The sequence below is a fragment of the Panulirus ornatus genome, chromosome 2, assembly GCF_036320965.1.
Source record: "Panulirus ornatus isolate Po-2019 chromosome 2, ASM3632096v1, whole genome shotgun sequence".
NCBI lineage: Eukaryota > Metazoa > Arthropoda > Malacostraca > Decapoda > Palinuridae > Panulirus > Panulirus ornatus.
Genome location: NC_092225.1, coordinates 78495113 through 78512500, shown reverse-complemented (window position 1 = coordinate 78512500; position 17388 = coordinate 78495113). Strand labels below are relative to the sequence as shown.

Below are 17388 nucleotides of genomic sequence, written 5' to 3'. Positions count from 1 at the left end.
GCGCGTTTATTGTGTACTCCAACCCCTCTTGTGGACGGGGTCGCAAACGAGGATACAAGAGAACACACGAGATCCAGGGACTGGTGGACCTCAATAAATGAAGTATAACTAACAGATAATTGATAACGAGGATTGGGCAGCAGTGAGGGAATTATTCAGCGATTTACACATCCAAGTGATGTGTTTACAAACGCTGAGCAAGAACAAAGCTGCTATGCATCACACACACACACACACACACACACACACACACACACACACACATCCTGCAATGCTCAGTAGGAGTCATCTCGTAACACCAGACACACTAAACTGGTGGTTGAAGGTAGTAGTTAGAGCTGGTGCTCAAGTTCTCAGGACTGATGTTACAGTCATCTTAGGCCTGTGTCAGTTTGGAACACTAATATAACAGTCCGTACGACTGGTGTTACAGTCCATATGACTGATGTTACAGTCCCTCAGACTGGTGTTACAGTCCTTATGACTGGCGTTACAGTCGATCAGACTGGTGTTACTGTCCTTATGACTGACGTTACAGGCCCTCAGACTGGCGTTACAGTCCTTAAGACTGACGTTACAGTCCCTCAGACGGGCGTTACAGTCCTTAAGACTGACGTTACAGTCCCTCAGACTGGTGTTACAGTCCTTATGACTGGCGTTACAGTCCCTCAGACTAATGTTAGTTCTCCAGACTGATGCTCGAGCCCTTGAGGTTCACTTTCCTCCATACGGCAGGTGTTGCCTCCCGTAACCCTGGCGTTACGCCGCCACACCAGGCCACGATCCTTCGTCGTGCCGGGCCAGCCACAACAGACATCCCCTGGACACTGGGGGAGAGCCGGTTTACGGAACCCCCCGCGTGTGTGTGCTCGCTCATTGGTGGAAGATATCGGCGGCCAGTCAACACCATTTGTTTACGTAATCTCCGGGGGATATCGCTCCGGACGGCCACTACACGCAACTTCACACCGAGGCTGACGGGTTATATAAACCGTTAAGAAGGTCTCACACACACACACACACACTGTACTTGGCTCACAGTGATCGCTCGTAAATAACCTCAAGCTAAAGCCCTGTTTACTCTACAGTTGTTCTTCGCACACCACCACATCAAAGACGACTTGTAGTGGGGGTAGTTCCACCACGTCAAGTACATCGTTCATTGGGTTTGGACGAGGCGTTACGCAGTTACAAAGTGACCGCTCATTGGTCATGAGGCTCTTCGGTGCACCAGCGTGCATGCTGATTGGTTGCGGGCGAACCTGACAGCACCGGGGTTGAACGGTGATTGGTAACATCGAAGTCAACGGTGATTGGCCGCATCAGAGAGGGACGCTTCCTAGATAAGTGCTGCTGCTGTAGGACGACCGACCCGGTCACAGCAAGTCGAACTATGGCTCACGAGTCACTTACACTTAACACTACACACTGTGCCTTTTAAGTGAGGCTGGTCTACGTTAAACCAGAGGTAGCTAATGTTAGGTGGGACGCCACACATCCAGTAGGAGACATAACAAACCCCCCCCCCTTCCCTTCCAGCCTCCCCTGGAAGTAAACACACACGTCCTGGGATGATGTCCAGCCAACAGGTCAAACTGGATCCGGCACTGTAAAGTGGTCAGGACGGCGAGGTGGGGAAAAATTCGTTTTCTGTTTTCCTGAAGAATTTCAGCAGTTCCCCGTGAAGACGTTAAGTCGATTCCCAGCGAAGGAAAAGTCTGGGTGTATCGTCTGATACGATCGAACCACAGCGAAGCATCATAGATGTGACTCAAGTTCTCAAACTATTTTGATCTATCTAAGCTACACAAGCACCGAGAATGCTTCCACAGTCAGTTCTGTGACACATATCTGTCCTACTCGTCCATAAGTACTATGCATCATCAGCAAACACAACTCACAGCACAGATCAACACATCAGGACTTACTCAAACGAGCGCCAACCCTCATCTGACCCACAGTTTAAATTCACGTGTACAGTTTTCATCACAGTGGGAACTAGGCGAGACGTCGCTGTTCATGCAAAAAGAAACAAAGAGAGAGAGAGAGAGAGAGAGAGAGAGAGAGAGAGAGAGAGAGAGAGAGAGAGAGAGAGAGAGAGAGAACGTCTCCATCACCGCTTCAATACTCCCTGCACCTCCCATCACCACCTCTAACCGTCCACCCTCACGCACACTCCAACATCTCCCATCACCCCACCTCATCGTTACACCGCCGCCACCAGCAGTACCCCTCACCATTAGCAGTATGATCACCATCACCCCCACCTCATCGTTTCCCCACTTCCGTCCACACGGCCACTTATCACCGTGCCCATTATAGACGTTATCATCGTTGCTACTGCCCTCTACACCATCACTGTTATCACGCCGTCCCCATTCCCGTCAACGTTACCGTCTACATCCCTCTTACTATCGCCGCCTCCATTACTGTCAACGCCTGACAGCCGGGGGGGAGGGGAGCAGTTTTATCAAGGGCTGTTTTCTTTTAACCTTGAGAACGACCGACGGTACAGCCCTTGGGGAAGATGGCCTGACCTTTGTCTGGTCCCTTTAAGGGTTTAGGTCAGCTGGTCTGGTCATCATACCCTAGCGTCGTACCGTCGTGCGCAAAGGCCGCATTGTCGCACTTAAGGAGTTAACAACTACACACACACACACACACACACACACATATATATATATATATATATATATATATATATATATATATATATATATATATATATATATATATATATATATATATATATATAATCTTTCTTTCATACAAATCGCTATTTCCCGCGTTAGCAAGGTAGCGTTAAGAACAGAGGACTGGGCCTTTGAGGGAATATCCTCACGTGGCTCCCTTCTCTGTGCCTTCTTTTGGAAAATATAAAAAAAAAAGAGAGGAGGATTTCCAGCCACCCGCTCCAAATATATATATATATACACATATATATATATATATATATATATATATATATATATATATATATATATATATATATATATATATATATATATATATATATAAAAATATATATATATATATATATATATATATATATATATATATATATATATATATATATATATATATATATATATATATATTTTGAAGGTTTGTTGAATGTGTCTGATGATAGAGTGGCAGATATAGGGTGTTTTGGTCGAGGTGGTGTGCAAAGTGAGAGGGTTAGGGAAAAAGATTTGGTAAACAGAGAAGAGGTAGTGAAAGCTTTGCGGAAGATGAAAGCCGGCAAGGCAGCAGGTTTGGATGGTATTGCAGTGGAATTTACTAAAAAAGGGGGTGACTGTATTGTTGACTGGTTGGTAAGGTTATTTAATGTATGTATGACTCATGGTGAGGTGCCTGAGGATTGGCGGAATGCGTGCATAGTGCCATTGTACAAAGGCAAAGGGGATAAGAGTGAGTGCTCAAATTACAGAGGTATAAGTTTGTTGAGTATTCCTAGTAAATTATATGGGAGGGTATTGATTGAGAGGGTGAAGGCATGTACAGAGCATCAGATTGGGGAAGAGCAGTGTGGTTTCAGAAGTGGTAGAGGATGTGTGGATCAGGTGTTTGCTTTGAAGAATGTATGTGAGAAATACTTAGAAAAGCAAATGGATTTGTATGTAGCATTTATGGATCTGAAGAAGGCATATGATAGAGTTGATAGAGATGCTCTATGGAAGGTATTAAGAATATATGGTGTGGGAGGAAAGTTGTTAGAAGCAGTGAAAAGTTTTTATCGAGGATGTAAGGCATGTGTACGTGTAGGAAGAGAGGAAAGTGATTGGTTCTCAGTGAATGTAGGTCTGCGGCAGGGGTGTGTGATGTCTCCATGGTTGTTTAATTTGTTTACGGATGGGGTTGTTAGGGAGGTAAATGCAAGAGTTTTGGAAAGAGGGGCAAGTATGAAGTCTGTTGGGGATGAGAGAGCTTGGGAAGTGAGTCAGCTGTTGTTCGCTGATGATACAGCGCTGGTGGCTGATTCATGTGAGAAACTGCAGAAGCTGGTGACTGAGTTTGGTAAAGTGTGTGGAAGAAGAAAGTTAAGAGTAAATGTGAATAAGAGCAAGGTTATTAGGTACAGTAGGGTTGAGGGTCAAGTCAATTGGGAGGTGAGTTTGAATGGAGAAAAACTGGAGGAAGTGAAGTGTTTTAGATATCTGGGAGTGGATCTGGCAGCGGATGGAACCATGGAAGCGGAAGTGGATCATAGGGTGGGGGAGGGGGCGAAAATTCTGGGGGCCTTGAAGAATGTGTGCAAGTCGAGAACATTATCTCGGAAAGCAAAAATGGGTATGTTTGAAGGAATAGTGGTTCCAACAATGTTGTATGGTTGCGAGGCGTGGGCTATGGATAGAGTTGTGCGCAGGAGGATGGATGTGCTGGAAATGAGATGTTTGAGGACAATGTGTGGTGTGAAGTGGTTTCATCGAGTGAGTAACGTAAGGGTAAGAGAGATGTGTGGAAATAAAAAGAGCGTGGTTGAGAGAGCAGAAGAGGGTGTTTTGAAGTGGTTTGGGCACATGGAGAGAATGAGTGAGGAAAGATTGACCAAGTGGATATATGTGTCGGAGGTGGAGGGAACGAGGAGAAGAGGGAGACCAAATTGGAGGTGGAAAGATGGAGTGAAAAAGATTTTGTGTGATCGGGGCCTGAACATGCAGGAGGGTGAAAGGAGGGCAAGAAATAGAGTGAATTGGAGCGATGTGGTATACCGGGGTTGACGTGCTGTCAGTGGATTGAATCAAGGCATGTGAAGCGTCTGGGGTAAACCATGGAAAGCTGTGTAGGTATGTATATTTGCGTGTGTGGACGTATGTATATACATGTGTATGGGGGGGGGGTTGGGCCATTTCTTTCGTCTGTTTCCTGGCGCTACCTCGCAAACGCGGGAGACAGCGACAAAGTATAATAAAAAAAAAAAATATAATATATATATATATTCCCCTCGTCGGGATGTTAATGCTTGCTGGCCTCAAATGAGTGCAAGACGTTGGACGACCTGATTCTCTTGTGACGCTGATAACACGACGTTCTGGTGCTGGCTGACGTGGCGGGCGACTCGGTGGGTCATGACGTGATGACGTTCTGAGGCGGTGGTGGCGGCTGGCGGCTGCCGAGTGGCCAAGATCCGCTAGAGGCGCTGATAAAAGGGCTTTGTGGAGGTGCTCGACGGGAGGGAACGAGCTGATCTTGACGTACGTACTGTCGTGAGGGGGATGAGGAGGGCGGGCAGCGGGAGAGTGGCGCACAGCCGAATGAGATGGTGTGCATGACGTCTTTATGAGGGAGGTGGCTGACATGGAGTCCAGGAGGTGGCTGATGAGTTGAAGTGGTACTTGACGTGGCGTTAGCCTCGGGGGCGAAATACTGCTGTAGATATACTAACTGACGAGGGGGGAAATATGATGCGAGTAGTTGACATCGTTGCCGTGGTGGTTGACGTGGTGCCGAGGTGGTATATCGTAAAATCTTGCGGTGGTGATGAAGTTGAAATGGTGGATTATGTTGTGGTACGAGTTGTCGCTTTGGCAGTAGAGTAGGTGTAGTGGCTGACATGATGTTGACATGTTGAGGCCTTTGTACTTAGCTCACAGCTGAGCCATCTGTAAAGACATTCGTCTTTGAACATTTAGCGGGTCTTCTTGTGTCTGAATTCTTTTGTCTGCGGTTGTGATCAGACTAAGTGAGGGGTTGGGGTCAAGTGCGGAGGGTGTGTAATACAGGCGGCCTGCCGCAAGTGGTGCAGGATTAGGTAAGAAGGTGAGGTGAGACGAGATAAGGTGAGGTGATGAAGGAAGGGTTCCCTTGGCGCTGGTGCAAGTGCGGGAGGAGGAGGAAGGCTGGTGCCCCGAGTTACTACCGCCGGAGAATATAAGTTGTGTGGCGCTGATGCAGGAAATACGGGGTGTGGTGACGCAGACGGTCCGTGGGAGAGCTTATGGTGAGTCTCGTGGAACCTCTGCAGAAGGGATGAAGCGTTGTCGATGTCCTGAGTCAATGGGCGTGGCGCCGAAGGTCGCGATGTTGAGGCTGCTGCTTGAGACGGGCGATGCAGATGTCCCAAGGAAGTCTAGATGGAGGGGCAGGACCCAACGAAACTTGAGAGCTGCTGCCAAAGAAGGACATGGGAGATGAGGCATCACAGATCCCCCATTGGAGAATTATGAGCCACGAGTCAAGTGGTGAACATTTCCGGGGACAGGGTATGCCTCAGTGTCCCAGAGCCAGTGGACTATTTGAATGGCTTAGATGGCTTGGCTGATGCATATGAATTCATCTGGTGGGGAGGAGGGGTCGACCACGTCGACAGCGTTTTATGTGTGGGCGTGTCCGCCACATTCATTATGTTGGGCCCCTGGAGAAATACGGTGAACCAACGACTAACTGGGGTAAGACGCAGGAGGTCTTCCTATTTTGAAGTCTAGGGTCATCTCCCAGCTCTACCCTGAGATGTCACTTCAGACTACACGATGTCAGATGCCTAACACCAATCGTACGTGATTTTACTACAACTTCAGGTCTCTGTTGTGGAACCGATGCACGACTGCATGAAGCGACACTGGGAAATGTTGCCGTAAACGTGTAGTAAAGTGCGAAGCATGTTGTTTCGTGCGGAGAGCCCACATTTAACAGATCAATGGAGTCTGCTGAGCGAAGATCTCGTGTAGCGAGGATGTCACATCATGTTCCACTGTGTCATGACCTGATGTCATAAGCATCGTGACCTCGTAGCACAACTGTCAGAATGTTTCGTCTACATATTCTGACCTCTGTAGCAGTAGACACGAGTCGCATCTAATTTTCGGCCACAATAGATGATGTGACCAAACAGTCTTTCTTCCACATGACCTGTGTCTCGTGACCTTATTGTTACACAAAGGTCACATGATCTCCAGGTGTGTCATGAACGAACACCACTAGACGCCATGGAAAAAAAAAGCAAAATCATAGTAGTGTGGACTTTGCTGATGCCTAACATCTCTATAAGCACTGTCAGATGGACGAGCACCGGCAGGAGCTACCTGTAGGAGCCAACGGCGTGGCGGGGGCAGCAACAACAACAGAAGCGACAGGAACATCACGGTTCTCGACGACCAGACACAAGAGACGAGGTACACCCGCCTGCCGGACAATTAGGCACCATCACGCGACAGCCGGGACCCGGTTTATCACTCCCTAACAATAACACCTTTGATAACAGGGGAGGTAGAGGGTGAGCCCTGTGGTGTGGCGGGTGAGTGATAGGCCATCATTACGGTGCCATGTGAAGACGGCTCATGATAGTGTGAACAAGGGGGTGCGTCTCTCGCCCGACGCCGCCCCAAGATCCACTGCGTCTCCGGACGAACAATGGTCCTCACATGATACACACACCTTGGGAGCAATCCGCTGATAAAGGCTATAATGTCTTGTGTAACGATGCCCCTCCTCACCTCACCTCCGAAGGTCGTAAAATAATCATCTGAGTCCCCGCCGACGGAACGGGGGGTTATCGCTCTTCGTAAACACACACACACACACACACACACACACACACACACACACACTCCCCCCCCCCCACGACCAAGTAACCCATTCACTATGCACTTAGAAAACGGGATTATACATAGCCTATGGGGCTCATAGAAAGCGGGAAACTGCACAGCCTAATTCCCACGTAGAAAAATTAGTGATCATATGACTCGTACGCAGGTATCATATGATCATACCAACATCTTCCGCTTCCGCAGAACGTGTCTGAATCAAAGTCGACACGCAATGCAGGACTGTCGTCAGGAGAAGAATACCCCAAACATGAAGAACAAAACAGACCGTCTTCGGGGTCAGGGTTGGCAACAACACTTTCCACCGGGAAGTTGAAAGCTACAGCAAAAAACAACAGAGAAAACAACATGACGTTGGTACATTCGTCAAATGATAATTACCTGTAATGATGGAGAGTGAAGAAGATATGTGACCCAAGGTTTAAAAATGTATGATAGAATCAGAACAGTTTAGGACAGCCTTATTGATGCAGTAGAAATGTGGTTTACACGATTTTCTTTTTCTTATTCATTTTGATGTCTAGAAATACATTTTAAAATGAACACACTAGGAAAGTAAACAGCATACTGGTGTAAAATGCATGATGGCTGCTCATTTGCCTTTTGTGTCGCAATTTGTTGAAACAACATGGTATACCACAGGTGATGACTTTTCAGAAATTCCGATTGGCTGATTCTCTTTCATCGTATTTTAATATGTTGACTGCTAGCAACATTTCCTGTCATTTGCCATTTTATATATAAAATTTTAAAAATCTAACATAGAAATATCTAAATTTACCACGAGATACCGTCTAAAATAAATCAGATTTGCGTGAATGATTGATTTCCTACAGGAAATCAATCAAATCAAAAATGTCACAGTTTTCTGCCAGTACACTATCGAGCGAGTGTACTGGGAAGAGTTGTCATATTCTGCTGGATTCCGAGACTACCTCACACAGGTGTCCACAACCTGAACCACAACTGTTAATGTCACCTGACACACTTCCCAGAGTGAAGGTTTGGTCTCCTGCCATGAACTATGCATCAGTCAATCTTTGTACAGGACCAGAAAATTATCTTTCAACTCGAAAGCCAAGGAACCTTATAGCACAAGAAACCTGCAATGCCGAATTACAACGGCTAATCAGAGGGACGTATCAACATAGAAATAATTAGATTCAACCGGCAATATACAGAAGATCTCCGGGACACAAAGATCAAACTGGAAGAACTTAAACTGCTGCGTCGAGAGGGTGTTTGGCCAGTCGTTCGTGGCAGCTATCTTGATTAGCTCTGGGAAAGTCACTTGATACACAATACACAGCCATTTTCTCGTACTTTTTTCCCTAACTTCCGTGACGCTGTGTTACACTCTCTCTCTCTCTCTCTCTCTCTCTCTCTCTCTCTCTCTCTCTCTCTCTCTCTCTCTCTCTCTCCAATGACCTCAAACGTACGAACAACAATAAGAAAAAGGCAGAGAAGGCGAAAGTGGTGTGTGGTGTGGTGTGGTCAGGGCAGTACGGGAGTACATTCATCTGTACACACAGGAGGAAATTCTATTCCACGTGCTTCGTGGTGTGATCTGGGCTTCCCTCCCGCTCTTGCTCGACTCCTTACACTCTAAGTGTGTGTGTGTGTGTGTGTGTGTGTGTGTGTGTGTGTGTGTGTGTGTGTGTGTGTGTGTGTGTGTGTGTGCGTGTGTGTGTGTAGCGGGTGTGTATAATGCTTGACGAAGAGTGACATCCCTACGTGGTATGGTAGCCACCCACTTCATCATCGAGTGTAAAAAGGGACACACGACATCCTGCGTGGTTATGTATTCCACTCAGGATTTACAGAAACGGACGAATGAATGTCACTCCGAGACATAAATCAGCGGTTGTGTGTCACGAGAGAGAGAGAGAGAGGGAGCCATACGGACGCCAGTGGTCGTACGTCATGTGAGCAAGAGTCTGGGTTCGACCTTACCTTCAATCCTTCCTTCAATGCAGACTCGCATGAAGCTCAGACTCCGTCAAGGATCATGGGTGAAAAAGAGAATGAAAGTAAACACCGCGTGGTGGTCGCGATCTCTGGGTAGAAAGCTTAGGTCGGAGGCTAGCCATTGTCTTTGGCTAGCTATACCGGCGGGTCAGCTATACTCGTGGGCCAGCTATAATGGTGGGCCAGCTATTCTAGTGGGTCAGCTATACTGGAGGGCCAGTTATAACGGAGGGCCGGCTCTTCTGGTGGGCCAGCTCTACTAGTGGGCCAGTCACACACTCCTGGGCAGCAGCAGCAGCAGCAGTACGCTTACCAGCCCAAGTCTTGAGTACGTACACCGGTAACCTCACTAATGACACGGGCATCAAGTCACGGATACCTCCGCCTCAGTGTTACGATCTCGTGTGTGTGTATGTGTGTGTGTGTGTGTGTGTGTGTGTGTGTGTGTGTGTGTGTGTGTGTGTGTAAGATAAGGTCATCGGGTTCTGTATCTGTGTGTCACGCCAGTACGTGCTGTGGTGGTAGGGACGGGGCGTGTACAGCGTCCTAGCGAAATTGTGTTCTCTTGAGCACGATGGTACGTCCCTTGAGCATGACGGTACGTCCCTGAGCACGACGGTACGTCCCTTGGGCACGGCGGTACGTCCCTTGGGCACGACGGTACGTCCCTTGGGCACGACGGTACGTCTCTGAGCACGACGGTACGTCCCTGAGCACAGCGACATATCCCTTGAGCACGACGGTACGTCCATGAGCACGACGGTACGTCCCATGAGCACTGCGGTACGTCCCTTGAGCACGACGGAACGTCCCTTGAACAAGGCTCTTCAAATCATGACCATTGGCCAGACCCTAAAAACGTTAGGTCAGAGGTCAAGTCCATCCAATCTTAGGGTCGTAAATGACCAAGCCATGAAACTCACGGGTCGTGTCACCGTGTGCTCGAGGGTCGTACCCACGGGTCGTGTCACCGCGCTCAAAGGTCGTACCACAGTGTTCAAGAGGTCAGCGTTTGTGCACTTGACCAGATGACCTTTGCAACATAATGGTGTAATATCTCCGACGATAAAATGTACTAGATTATCCTGGAATTAATAACGCACTCATATGAACCCTGGAAGAGACAAAAAGATATTCTTCATATGAACTATGATTACTGAAAAGCTATTATTTATACTATAACTATCCTTATATATACTACAGTAATACAAGTGTGTATATTTATATATCAATAATGGTACGACCCTTGAGCATGACGGTACGACCCTTGAGCAAGACGGTACGACTCTCTGATCACGACGGTACGACCCTAGAGCACGACGCTCTACTGGCATTAAACCCGACCGTTCCGGGTCAAGTCATGGGATAAACGACGCTTCTTGACCTGTTGAAATCTATTATTTAGACCCCAAGCTCCTCACACACGCCTCCCACGTAAAACACTTAATCTCACCTGGTAAAACATCAAAACCCTACACTGGTAAAAAGAAAAAAAAGAAAAAAATTTACTTTCCAGTCACAGGAAGAAAAATGTGAAGGATAAAACCCCACAAAAAAATCACGGAGTACGACAAGGTCACTTTTACCATGCGAGAGACAATGAGAGCATAGGGTTTTTCATCACACAAATAATGACTCGTTACAAAAGCCTAATTTAAACGCACTTAACACACACACACATATATATACATATATACATACATACATATATATATATATATATATATATATATATATATATATATATATATATATATATATATACATATATATATATATATATACATATTTATTTTGCCTTGTCGCTGTCTCCCGCGTTTGCGAGGTAGCGTAAGGAAACAGACGAAAGAAATGGCCCAACAAACCCCCATACACAATGTATATACATACACGTCCACACACGCAAATATACATACCTATACATCTCAATGTACATATATATATACACACACAGACATATACATATATACACATGTACATAATTCATAGTCTGCCTTTATTATAAATTCCCATCGCCACCTCGCCACACATGGAATACCATCCCCCTCCCCCTAATGTGTGAAAGGTAGGGCTAAGAAAAGACAGCAAAGGCCCCAATCGTTCACACTCAGTCTCTAGCTGTCATGTAGTAATGCCCGAAACCATAGCTCCCTTTCCACATCCAGGCCCCACAAAACTTTTCATGGTTTACCCCAGACGCTTCACATGCCCTGATTCAATCCACTGACAGCACGTCGACCCCGGTATACCACATCGATCCAATTCACTCTATTCCCTGCCCGCCTTTCACCCTCCTGCATGTTCAGGCCCCGATCACTCAAAATCTTTTTCACTCCATCTTTCCACCTCCAATTTGGTCTCCCACTTCTCCTCGTTCCCTCCACCTCCGACACATATATCCTCTTGGTCAATCTTTCCTCACTCATTCTCTCCATGTGCCCAAACCATTTCAAAACACCCTCTTCTGCTCTCTCAACCATGCTCTTTTTATTTCCACACCTCTCTCTTACCCTTACATTACTTACTCGATCAAACCACCTCACACCACACATTGTCCTCAAACATCTCATTTACTTTTATGCGCTTAGCCCGCCTGACTGTGTACCCTGCCCCGTAGTAGCTGAATGGTGAACATTGCACTCCATCTGCTGAACACAGCGGACACTACACACGGGTGGGTGAATAGTGAACATTGGACTCGAGCTGCTGAAAACAGTGCCCGCAACACTCTATTAGCTGAACAATGAACACTATACGCCAATGACTGAACAGTGAACACTATTACCAGTGACTGAAGTGAACACTATTACCAATGACTGAACAGTAAACACTACATGCCTGTGACTGAACAGTAAATACTACATTCCAGTGACTGAACAGCGAACACTACACGCCAGTGACTGAACAGTGAACGACACACACTAGTGGCTGAACAGTGAACACTAAATTCCAGGTGATGAACAGTGACCACCGCACTCTAGTGGATGAACGGTGACTGAACTGTGATCACTCCAGTGACTGAACAGGCAAACACTACTCTCCAGTGACTGAAATGCGAGTCTTACACCACAGGAGCCAAAACAAATAAGAAACATATCCCAATGATTGAACACAAACGCCTCCTCCTCCCCTCTACCAAAAAAAAAAAAAAAATAATTGAACACGCCACCAACGAACACTAGATCCCAGCGGTGAACATAACCTTCCCCAAAAATGGGCTGGCGAAAGAGAACTTCAGCAATGGAAAGAACACGTGGATGGTGACTGAACACGCCTATATTAACGAGTGTCCTAGATTCAGCGATACCATACCTCAAGGCTTGCTGTTTCGACAGCTTTGTGATTTACTTCATGGACAGTAATTTCCCTGAAGACATCCTGACGCTGCATCCAAAATTCGTCATGCCCTGAGCTATGTAAACACCTGATGTAATCATGTCCACTACAAGCACCATCTGTGCCCACAAAGACCAGTGTGTCATGTACCTTGACCATCATTGTATTACGGTCAGTGTGAACAACATCCCCAGCGACAGTATATTCCCCAACTGTATGCCCAACATGTACTGTAACTCGGACCTTTTATATTGCTACACTGTATCCTGTTTCAGATACACACACCCGAGTGTACGTGCAATTTGTTTGCGTCATTACTGTAATGTTAACAAGATGTTATGTACAAACTTGCTATGTGTTACACAGATGTTGTTACCTATGTTACTGTCAGCATCACTCATTATGCTGTATTCATACATCATGTATCTGATGTATCCTACACCTCCCTCCCTCCCTTCCCACCTGACGGGAGGGCTGGACCCCCACCTGTCGCCCTCCTATGTCCATGTATTGTACCCACTGTACGCCGCTCTGTACTGGCCTCCCTCCACCTACCCCCTAGGTATGTGCCCTTCACCCATACGTAAATATTAATGAAAATTAAAGAAAAAATTAATATTAAAAAAATCAAAACTAAAACCCTTGCGACGTGCCGTACCACACGGATGTCAACAACATGCGCACGCATCCTGCCAGGGTAAACATAGGGTGTAAACATATCATACTTGGATTCTCGCTGGACTATGTTTCGCAGTGATCAAGAAACTCACCATTCTCTCTCTCGCACACTAAGTCATGGAAACATCAGACTATTGTCTTGGCCTTGGACAGACAGACGCAATGCATTGCCTTTCGAAGTTATTACTAAAAAGGACGGAAGGAGATTGCCAGAGCTAATTACAATCTCTGACTGTCATGTGATTTTACCGAGTTGCCTACGAGGGCACACAAGTCGCTAGAGGCTTATGACGACTACGTCGCATATGGGGAGATGAAGGACTGCTTTTACGTCGATATAATACGGGAGGGGAAACTCTGCCTCAAGTTAGAGGGTGAGATTTAAGCCTGGCTTTGATTTGGATCCATACATCGTAATTTGAAAATAAATCATAAGATCAAAACCTTGTTGAGAAATATTACTCGAATTTCTCGTACGATTTCTTTTCACCTCGATTCCAACAGACAGTGTTTCCACTGTTTTGAAATCGATCAAGAAGAAAATGTAACGTGATATATAAATGGAGCAACAGTGTTATTAAATCTGTCAGTTTACCATCTTAAGAAAAAAAAAATCGACATGAAATGTTCAATTAAATACGAAACTTGCAATTCGTTTATGAATTTCCATGATCAATATCATGACTTTTCAAAAAATCTTTCAGCGCTGAAGTTTGACCAAGAAACTCAACTCGCCATCCTCGCCACAACTCTCCTTTCCCATAATACTAGGATGGCAGGACTGACACAAAGACCGAAGGTGAAGAACAAATTCTCACCAGCTATGAAGCGTTCCCCCCTCCACACATATCAGTGCTCGAGACATCGATCTGTTCCAGAGATCAGGTCTCCCAGCCTTCAATCCTGATGGCATTCATCCAAGCAACACACGCCTTGGCTCTCCGACTGGCGTTCGGTCCCTTCCGGCATTCGACAGAACGTCTAATGATCGACAAACGCTCATGCTTTCCTCACTTTTTCTCCCCCATGTATAGAGCCTACCGCACGGCAACTGTGGGGCATTTCCGTAAGACTGAAGCGATAACGCGTCTGGTAACAACAGACGACCGATGTGTGAGGCGCTGATAAAAATATGAGGGTTAGCGTTGTCTTCCGCCTCACGCGAGGCTCGTACAGCAATCTGGAGGAGCGTGTTGGGTGTCAACACTGCCGAGGAGTGGCTCTATCAGCCAAATACAACGAGATAACAGGAAAAAAAAAGTGCGCTGCAACAGACCAGACGAAATAGAAGAACAAACAATACCTAAACATCCAGCAGACTGAAGAACAGATGAACAGACGGCAGAACAACCAGCAGTGACTAAAGAACAGAAGCCCAGGCGGCAGAACATCCGGTAGATTAAAAAATATGTGAACAAAACGGGAGAACATCCAACAGTGACTGAAGAACAGATGCAAAAAAAAACAGAACATCCACGGGATTGAAGAACAAATTGAACAAACTCCAGAACATCCTGGACTAACCGAAAGAACAGATGAGCATGCTGCAGAAGACCCACCAGACTGAGGAACAGATGAACAAGCGTCAGAACATCCAACAGAGATCGAAGAACGGAGGAACGCACACAAGAACATCGTCCAACCGTGACGCAACAACGCGCGCGCGCGTAAACCCCCCTTGCATCCAACAGACTTTGAGGAACAGATAGCCGTCACTCGGCAGAACATCCATCACTGACTGAAGAACAATCATAGAGGCTGGTAGGAGGAGGAGGAGGAGGAGGAGGAGGAGGAGGAGGAGGAGAGAGAAGATCTCTCGTCCTCCACCCCTCCCCCTTCTCCCCCCAGCTGTGATCAGGCATACTGGAAGCGGAACATATTAAGGTAATGAGGCCATTAGTGGTTTATCAGCGCTCTGAGCAAACCCACCGCATCATAGTCGGTAAATTGCTAATTATTTACCAACAACAACACAATTACTGAGTGCGGGGCGGGCGGGCACGGGCTTACGACCCGCACGCCGGGATCCTGAGCGTTAGGGCCCCAGGTACTAAGGACGGAGTTGGCCTGTCCGCACCAGGTAATGTGAGAACTCGATAATTTGCTTTAATTTAGGGTTATAACTGGTTATTTACTTTACATGTTGAGGAAGAGACGGAGGAAAGGACGAGCGGCGGTGTGTGTGTGTGTGTGTGTGTGTGTGTGTGTGTGTGTGTGTGTGTGTGTGAGTACGGTGGGGTGGGAGGGAGGGAGGGGGAGTGGTGCTGGTGGTGATGGTAGTGTTGGGGATGGTGGTTGTGGTGGTGATGGTAGTGTTGGGGATGGTGGTTGTCGTGGTGATGGTAGTGTTGGGGTAGTGGTGATGGTAGGGTTGGGGGTGGTGGTGGTAATGGGTAGTGTTGGGGATGGGCGGGTGTTGGTGGTCGTCGTGCTGATGGATATAGGGAGACGACTGGCTCCTGTGGTGGATCTCTGGCCAACTGTACATGACATAGCCATGTGCTTCATGGACACAGAAGTGAAATTGAAAAGCGTGAACCTGGCACTCCGCAAGGCGATGTACCGAGACCCACCTTGTTTTTATGTCCCAAGTTAATGCCCTTCTTCAGTCCATGCCCAAGAACACCAAACACCACATACTTAGCTACGCTGACTATACTCAACGATGAATTACATGCTTGAGAAAGGCTTCGGCTTCTGACATCTGCTGAGGAGATAAAAAGAAATCCTCAAAGGACGCTCTTTCAAAAGAGGCGAAATCAAGAGGAAAATTCAGTCGAGTACTGGATCACACGCTGGCTGTGCAAGAAGACATCGGTACCTTGGCTCAGAAACGCCATCATTTGGAGCTACTGTAACTAGACTTAACCACCCGTGTAAAGAGAGGCTTCAACCACTAAGATATGCAGCTGGCGGTCTTAATGCACAGTACGGCATACAAGTGATCAAAGTTAAAATGATGCAAAACGCTTACATATGTTCTTACATTGATCATGCTGCACCTCTGCTTGATCGAATGCCAGACAGGAGGCTTGAGGAAGCATAAAGTGAACCCTTACGACTTACTCTTGGCTGTCGCAGATCCATGAAGATCCTAAGTATGAGGAAACTATTTCGTTTTCTCATAAGACGCAGAATAACTGAAATCTATTATCAACTTGGGATCCTGATGCTCAGGCGAACACATCACAATCCAGGCTCAAAAGCCATCGAATGCTTTTTCCTCAAAGGGGCGACATCAGTCTCTAAATAGGGCGTCGGGATATAGCTATCATAACAGGGCATCCATCCATACTCCAACCTGGAGAAGCGACTGCTGTTCTCATGGCGCTAAAATTAGCCCCTGTACCTGACTGTTGTATTCAACATTCTCTGCAAGTTGGCCTCGTTTGACGGAAGGCACAGGTAAATACAAGCTGAGGAAAAAAGATGTTCACGAATTGAAAATGTAAAGAAAATCTTAAAAGTGTCAGATCCATGTGAATCTGAGGAGGACCGACAACTGTGATAATGTGAGAATATAGCGCTCCCGAGGCCACTAACCTCCACAGTGCTGGCCACACAAGAGTAAATAAACCTAAATCTTATACTTCTCTTGCTTTCCTCTCATACCCGACTAATCCATTACTCACGAATTTCTTTAGATGATAATATTATTCGCGATTTCATCAAACATATATATTTTCTTTTTTTTTTTTTACCATATTTATAGACGGTGTTGCTGTACAAGTAAGGTGAGGAGAGAATGATGATGAGGTAAAGATGATGGTGATGCATCACCAACACTTGTTACTTCATAGGATGATGATGATGATAACATGAACACGTGATGATCATGTCCGAGGATAACTATGCTGTC

At 46.4% G+C, this 17388-nt stretch overlaps 1 protein-coding gene across 1 annotated transcript in view; it reads left to right on the top strand.

The window, feature by feature from the left end:
* Window positions 1–17388, top strand: part of LOC139757477 (uncharacterized) — a 426702-nt gene that overhangs the window by 188445 nt on the left and 220869 nt on the right. The gene's annotated exons all lie outside the window — the stretch shown is intronic.